A 7,088-nucleotide genomic window follows, 5' to 3' on the forward strand; every position below is an offset into this window, starting at 1 on the left:
CCACAACAGTATCACCCCTGCCAGCCTGCCCCTTAATTCGCACCCACAAACTCTCAGCTCGCTCCTGATCCGCCCCTGGACAGAACTCAATACATTCTAGCTGCTCACTCACATGAAGAGCAACTCCACCACCTCTCCTTAGCGGCCTGTCTTTCCTGAACAAGACATAGCCATACATGACCACATTCCAGTCATGCGAGGCGTCCCACCAAGTCTCTGTAATTGCCACTAGATCATAGCCCCCCGACCGAACACGGATTTCTAACTCCTCCTGTTTATTCCCCATGCTGCGTGCATTGGTGTACAGGCATTTCAGGGAGCGAGCTGAGCACACCGACTTCACCCCAGGGGGATGGGAGGCCTCCTGGTCTACTTCAACACTAGAGCATTGCCCCAGTGGTGCAAGCCCAGCTACTACCCCATCCCCCTTCGAATCTAGTTTAAAGCTCTCCGAATGAGCCCTGCTAATTCCTGTCCCAGAACCCTTTTGCCCTTACGACATAAACCTTTCCCATGTATTACGGTCACGCCTGGTGTCTTATAAAACCAGCCATTATCAAAGAACCCAAACCCCTGCCTGTAGCACCAGTCTCGTAGCCAGGCATTTTTAGAGAGAATCCTACTATTCCATCCCACGTCATCACCTGAAAATGGAAGGAGGGAGGAGAAAACAACTTGTGCCCCAGACTCTTTCACCAACCGTCCTAGGGCCTTGTAGTCTTTCTCCATCCCCCTCAGACTACGGGATGCAGCTTCTTCCCCACCTGTCTGGAAGATCAGCAGGGGGTAGTAGTCTGTGGCCTTCACCAGGTTGGGGAGTTGCCTGGTGATATCCCTGATTCGGGCTCCAGGCAGGCTGCAGAGCTCCCTGTGATGGGGGTCAGCTCTGCATATTGGGCCCTCAGATCCCTTTAGGAAGGAGTCTCCAACCACTAAAACTCTTCTCTTCTTCCTTGTGGAGGAGGTAGCTATACGCCTGTCAGGTTTTTCTGACTGTGGTGGGACCTCTGATATAGGTTGCCTCTCCACCACATCCCCATTGGACCGGCTGTATTCCACTGGGGCTTCATATCTATTGCTCAGAGGCACCTGTGGAGGCAAGGTAGGCAAGGAGGGCACTCGCCTTTTGCCACGGCCATAGACTTGCCTCCACTCACTCCTCTCCTCTAGGTTATCGTTTTCCACCTGAGAGGGGCAGAGTACAGGGGTCCCTCGATCCTGGGAGCTCTCTGGCAGGTGCTCCCATTTTTGTTGCAGGGAGGGCAGAGCCTGGCTCCACCAGTCTATCTCCATTTCAGCCTCCCAAATGCTCCTAAGCCTTTCTACTTCGGCTTGAAGCCTTTCAACCTGGCTTTGCAGCTGTGCCGCTCGGCCGAGCAGATCATCTACCTGCTCACAGCGCACACAGCCCCCTGACACCACAGAGACGCTGTAGCATTCCCTGCAGCCTGCGACCTGCACCATCGCCTCCTTCCGTGGGAGCTCTGTCTGGGTTCCCACATCCATTTTGGTCTTCTTCCGCCGGGTAGATACCATTGTTCTTTCACTGAGCTGGGAAATACCTGTTGGTGACACCCCTGGTTCACAGCTCCTTGGCACCTTCCTCGCCTTGTGCACTGGGAGGGAGTCAGCGCCCTCCCCAACAAGCTGCAAACTGCTGCGGCCTCTCCCGCCCTGGGACACACCCAGTCACTGCTGAGTCTCCCTCTCCCCTCTGGCCAGGGACTAGTCCCTGCCCTCCAGGAGGCTTTTTATCACCCAATCACAGGGGGTAGTGCGTTTAAATCACTTAAATCACCCGCAGTGCCTCCGGCTACGCCCCCTCCTCTCCTGATTCGTTGCCTGGAGTCTCCGGGTCCGGGGTGGGGGGGGAAGCAGCTCGGGGCTGATGCTCGCAGGGGGCTCGGGGGGGGCCCAGAGTACAAAAACCACCTGGTTAAGCCCGATGTCGCCCTCGCCCCCGCACTAACCTCAGGTCGCTGCCGCCGCTGTCGCTGCTGCCGCCGCTGTTTTCCTCCAAACTCTTTCATAAGTGCAAGCCGGTCTTTCCTCATTCCCAAGAAGTGCATCAACAACATTAACATATTATACAACTTTATCACTCTTTTATGATCAGTGTATTTTCCAGAACGCCTGTTGCATATTTTGAAATTCCCCCTTCCGTAGGCGCTAATGTACCATGTAAAACTATTCAAACCTTAGAAAAGAATGCTTGCTGGAATCTGTGACCTGCCTTGACCTTCAGCATAGGATTGAATTGCACACAACTGACTAAACAATATATGATAAAGTCTTTATATTCTCCTATTTTTAATAGCTTGGAACTATTCAGTCTCACACACACAGAGGAAACTTGTTTATTTTACTGCAGTTGAGCTCTGTTTTTCACTCATTTGTAGCTGCGTTATGAGGACTTTGGCCAACACAGTGATCGTTCATGCCAGATGAAGTTCGGCAGCCCAGTCTCCTGACCCCAGAGCTGGGGAGCTGAGGTCCAATGTCAAGGTGCAGCTGGAGGTGTGCTAATAACTAGGACACACTGGGAGGCAAGTTACTCGGCAGTGACCTACACCTGAGCTTTGACTTTGTCTCATGAACCATCCACAGACTCCCTCAATCATAGATAATCATAAAAATCTTGCTTGGTCGGGATATATGGAAGCCACCTAGTCCAGCTTACTGCTTGGAGAAGGTCTTTCACCAACGCTAGATCACAATCCACTGATATTTTTTTTAGTATATTTTTTGAGGCAGTAGAAACAGAAGAACATGAGTGGCATGTATTTTCTACTTATTTAACAAGTATTTTCATAATCTTTTTGAGCTGTTAGGCTACACTGAGGAACACTGGCATCATGCTACTTACAGTTTGTCTGTTGTCTGGTATTAGTTTGTAGGAGTCTTGGGGCCCCTTTCTATCTGTAGCCAAGACTTGACAAAGCACCTGTTTTGCAGTCCAGTGGCAGCCTCTGAGATGTGTGAGAAAATAATGGTTATTTGGTCTTGGTGTTTTTTACATTTTACTGGCTAAGAAAAGAATCCTTGCTGCATTTTCTGAGCGCTTAAGAACACGTCTTTATTTTCAATCATTTTCAATGAAGTTATTACCATAAAGTTTTCCTAACTTTAAAAATACACATATTCTTCAGGTTTTGTCCAGTGAAGCTGAAGGGGAAAATGTATCTCAAAAGAGTAAACGCAGTCATCCTTTTGCCCTTTAAGTTTGCCATTAAGTTGGCACAATCACTACTCTGAAAGCAGTAATGGAAAAATCCAAAAGGTTTTGCTGAATGTAACAGGGAAGATTTTGGTAAGGACCTACTGATTTAATAGTTAAACAATGGGAACTGTCCTCCTCCTGAACTCTGTTGTAGTCTAGAGCTACATTTCTAGAAGGGCCCCAAGACCTTTTCAGGGTCATGGGCACACATCCGTTCTATATGCGTTTCAAATAACCAGGAGGAACGGGAGTCCTGAAGAGAATGTTACTGTTGGTTGGCACTCCCTGTCCAATTAAGTCCAGTTGGAGAACTGCCGGCATAGCGGCTTAGACATAGCTCCATCTGCGCCAACTCTGCAAGTCATGTACATGGATAATGCAAATTTTCAATATGACAGTCTGATGGCAAAGGATGGTGGAATCAAACTATCATAGTTCAAATCACACATGAATTTTCTGAACGTAACTATTAGACGATGGAAAATTAGAGCCGGGGGCGGGGGGGAAGAGGCATTTTGAAAAATGAACCGTATGTATTTCCAAAGTCTCTAGAGCCACATAAGGCCGGAACTTGAACTATAATATTACAGAACTAATTGCCACAGAGCGTTCCAGCAAGTCCTCAGAGGCTTGCATTATTCCCCATCAAAAAGGTTCATTTGAGCCTAAGACTTTGTAAAGCTTGCGATGCAGACTGGAATCCTGCTGAACTTGCACTCTCTATAAGGTTAATATTCACTCTACCACATTTCTAATGGTATAGATAAGGAGGAACAATGTAGAATCACTTCCCAGCACAGACACCAACATTATCAAAAACTGGAAATATTTGCAGCACATTGGATTTTTGTCACACAAATCACAGCAACCATTATAAACTGAATTCAAAATTCCTACTGCTTTTATTTATTCCACTATTACATTGCATATTCAACTGAATAGATGCTATTAAGTCACTAGGGGCCAGCACTTTCTCAAAAGCAACACAGCACTTCTATAAAAGGAGCAATGTTTAGAACCCCGAACATTCAAAACCAACTGTCAGACTCACAAAATTAATGGCATTGGGTCAAAACCAATGAGATCTTAAACAAATAATAAATTTGAGTTCTCTTTTCCTGATGCCTGTTTTCAAAGTTCTTGGTTGCTTACTTTCAAGACTTCTTTGTCTAATCAGGAAGGCTAAAACCATTTAAAAAATGGCACATTAATGTCATTTTATGATTCCAAAGTTAGGGGGTCAAAAAAATACTCTTCCTAGGTCTCAGAATAAAATCCTGAGAACTGGCAAGGTGCTATGAACCAGATGGTTTAAAGCCCGTTGTTTCATTGGCCTAGATTCCCTAATCGACTTATGTGGAAGATTTTTATCGAGTGTTCCTGATGTCAAACTTAGGTCTCTAAGATCAAAACTGGAATTTTCAATGCCATACTAAATGTGTAACTTTGTGGGACTTACTCATGGTCAGTAGTTCCCGTGATCTAAGAAATGTCGAGATCTGAATTCTCTCGTCAGTGGGAAGAGATTAGAACCCACATTTCTCACAGCAGTAATCTTATCACCACACCAAAAAGTATTCTGGGGTTGAAGCTATTTCACTGTGGTTAAAGGAAATAAGGATAGAAGATGCTAGGAAAACAAACACAAACAAACAAACCCCCTGTCCTGGTTTAGCCTAACCAGGACAGTTTTCCTTTCAGTGATTTTTACTTTCAGCTAAGTCTCTTCTAAGTAACTGCACTTTGTGAAACTAACTGCATGTTTTGCAGACAGTGTCTGCTTCTAGGACTGATAACGCTCAAAGTTTATAGTTATCACTGAGGCACTGGTAGGGATGTTATGCAGAAAGGCTCTTGCTGTACTTAGTCTTAGAGAAACCAAGGTCACTGCTAAATTCCTCACTGGTTACGAGTGAAGAGCCGAAGGGGGTCGCACCTGCAGGGAGGAGCGGACAGGGCAAGTGACGCAAAATTGACCAATGAAGGTATTCCACCCCATACATGTCATTCTCAGTATAAAGCAGGGGGATCACGAGGGTCTCGCTCTCTGTTTTTTGCCTGCTTGGGCTGCTTCTGCTGCTTCAGGCTGCTTCTGCAGCTTGAGCCTTTGGCCAGTGTCCGTCCGTTTTCCTGCTGCCCCCAATCCTGATCCATGCGTCCCTGAATCCAGTTCTCTACCGTTGCTGGGCCCAGCCTGGGCCTTCCCAGAGCCTGCCCTGAAGTGCCGGGTGTGACGTGGCCGACATTGGGAGAGCTCAATCTTGGTTTTGTATATATTTGTATATATTTGACTATTCCAATATTATTATTATCCTCTTTTTCATTATTATAGTTTATTAAAACTGTTTTAACTTTCCAACCCGTAAGTCTCTCTCCCTTTTCCCTTTCCTTTCGGGGGTGGGGGGGAGGGTTAACAGAGAGTGTCTGCCACAGGTTTAATAGCCGGCCCAGCTTTAAACCGTGACACCCCCTCAACATACCAAAGGTAGAAATGAACATCTAGCTTATTGGTAAGAAGACTATCTAAAGTCGGCAATCTTAGTAAGTGACTGTGCTCTGTTTGACTTTTACTTTTACTTTTCCTCTGCTTACTCAATCTTTATTTTTTGAATGTAAACCAGAACCACTTCACCAAGAAGTGGAAATCCCCTCTTGCCACAGCTGCCTATGGAGGAGGAAAACTGGAAAAAAAGGGAAGAAATATGATTTGAAAGACTGAATCTAAGGGTCCCATCTGCTTTGTAACTGTGGTGCTACAAAGGTGGTGGTGCAGTCTTAACTTGCTTTGATAGTGTTTTAAAGGAGTCCTATCCAAAGTTAAGTCTGCAGATCTACTAAAGGTCAACCAGATCATCCAGGTGTCGTAAGAGAAGATCAACTTTAATGTGCCAGCTGCAGTTTAAATCAGTATTTTGTCCCATTTGAAAGAATGCAGACAGAAACTCCCACTTTCTTTTATGCTTAAAAATATTTGATAACTTTCTTCATATCAGCCCTCATTCTTCTCCTTCTAGTCCAGCCAAAGGCCTCTTCTTTCAATCTTTTCTTTCAGAACCTATTTTCCAGACCTTTCATCATCCTTGTTGCTTCCCTCTGGACTCTAGCATACGTTTCTTGATGGGTGGTTGTCAAAATTAGACTGCACTACAACAGAATAAATGAGCACTCTCCAAGTCTTACCTACACCAATTTTGGGTAACTGCCAGTATAATGTTCACTTTTTGACAATAGTAAGAAATCATTACCCACTATAACCTGACTCTTTCATCCAGAACTACTTACCCAGTTATTTCCCAGCATCATTTTGTGCAATTACTAATAAAAAAAAATAGACTCCCTTTACTTTGTGAAGAAAAAACACGCGTGCAGTTTCAGAAGGAACTCAGACTTAAAGTCTTGAGGGATGTACCTTCCCATTGCCCTGACAGCTATGTTTACACCACAGATGGCATTGGATTGTAAGGCATTCTCTCCTCAAAAGTCTAAGCAGCATATTAACTACCATGCTGACTTTTCAGATTCAAGTTTATAAATGCTTAATTCTCCCCTGAGGCATTGTTGAAGTGGTCTTGGCTTTTATTGATGGATGCTACAGGAAGCCCCTATTCAGCTGTGGAACTTGTGTTTACAATGATTTAAGGCTTGTGCGCTTCATTAACGATGGAGGTGAAAGCAGCTATATACGCAAAAATGCATCCGATGAAACCATTGCTGGTTGTCTCACCAAAGCTCTATCCAAGCACAGACTTCCAAATGCAGGCTAGCGACAGAGTGACGTGAATGAGGGCTACACGATAAACGTTATAAGCAGGTAACCCCGCCACGCACGAGCACACCCGGCCAGAGGCTGTAGGCAGCCCGGCCTCCA

Source organism: Nyctibius grandis, chromosome 3, assembly GCF_013368605.1.
Source record: "Nyctibius grandis isolate bNycGra1 chromosome 3, bNycGra1.pri, whole genome shotgun sequence".
In the NCBI taxonomy this organism is placed as follows: Eukaryota; Metazoa; Chordata; class Aves; order Nyctibiiformes; family Nyctibiidae; genus Nyctibius; species Nyctibius grandis.